Source organism: Oratosquilla oratoria, chromosome 36, assembly GCF_046742065.1.
Source record: "Oratosquilla oratoria isolate Oo_2021 chromosome 36, ASM4674206v1, whole genome shotgun sequence".
NCBI classification, from domain to species: domain Eukaryota; kingdom Metazoa; phylum Arthropoda; class Malacostraca; order Stomatopoda; family Squillidae; genus Oratosquilla; species Oratosquilla oratoria.
The window spans coordinates 8812305-8813773 of record NC_134812.1 but is presented as its reverse complement, the minus strand read 5'-3'; positions in this window follow the sequence as shown (position 1 = coordinate 8813773).

Sequence of the window (1469 nt, the reverse complement as noted above, 5' to 3'; positions counted from 1 at the left end):
TTCATAATGTAATCAAATTCGCCTTCTAGGTATTCATTACTACAGATTCGTAGTGCCCTGAGAAAAAATCCTATTACTATACCACTCTTTGTCCTATCATCATGTGCGGAGAAGTAATGTACTAAATCCTCTTTGTTTGTTTCTTTTCTGTATACTGAGAAAGTTACAGTTTTTCCCACTCGTCGTATTAACGTATCTAGGAAGGGCAATTGTCCGTTTTGTTCCTCTTCTACGGTGAACTGAATATCGCTGTTGACCGCGTTAAGCATTCTCATTTTATTATTTACATTGGTGTTTTCGGGGATGATTGCGAGGACGTCGTCTACATATCTAAACCAGTGTGATCCCCTACCATTGATTCTGATGAAGTTTTCTTTTTCTAATAACTCCATATATAGACAGGCCATCACTGCACTTAAAGGACTACCCATAGCGAGACCTCTATGTTGTTCATATTCGTCACCATTAAAAGTAAACGCACCGAAGTTTACGCATAAAACTATCAATTCTATATAATCTTGTTTTCTTATGGGTAGGTCAGTATCGTTCATATCTTTCATTACTCTCTTTACTGCTTCTAACGCACCGTTAGTGGAAATATTTGTATATAACGCCTTGACATCATAGCTTACTAACTTTTTCCCCGTGAAATCTAAATTTTTTAGTCTTGTCAAAAGATCGTTAGAATTTTTCAAATGTGTATTGCTGATCGATCCCATTGCCTGTGATAGCGGTTTGGCTAGACATTTCGCTAGTCTGTGGGGTGCACTGCCAACCCCTGAAGTTATGGGTCGCATTGGAATGTTGGATTTGTGAATTTTTGGAATACCGCGCATTCTGGGAGGATTGGGGTATTCCTCCAGAAGTCCCATTAATTTCTTTCCTTTTTCAGTTTTATTAAGAATTTTTCTGGCATGTTTTTTGAATTTATGCGACAGCAAATTGGGCTCTGGTAAATTTTCGAGAACAGTTTTTAAGTCTTCTCAAAATATTTCTGGCATGAAGAGACAAAGAAAAACCTAAAATACCGGTAGGAGCCATCTGATGGGTAGAACAAGAAACAAGAAACTTTGGTAATTACAATTAGCATTTTCAATTGTAACAAATACAGAGAGATAAAGGTTTAAACACTAGGAGAGGGTACTTGTAAATACTTAGAGAGATCACATAGAAGGTGGCCGTTACTGTGGCACAGAATTGGGAAAGGGTACATGTTAACACTGAGAAAGGTATAGATGAATACTGGTTTGGCGGTTTCTGAAGGGTTTGAGGTTGGGAAGGATGATGGGGGCTTCTTGCTGGGTATTCATTGTGGGCTGACTGTACTTGATATGGAGGTCGAGGCGGCTTTTGTAACTCTGTCTATACTTTTGTTATTGTTAGAGAACAATAACTGTCATTAGCGAAACGTCTTCTTTCTTGTTCTACCCATTAGATGGCTTCTACCGGTAATTTATCGTTTTCTTGGC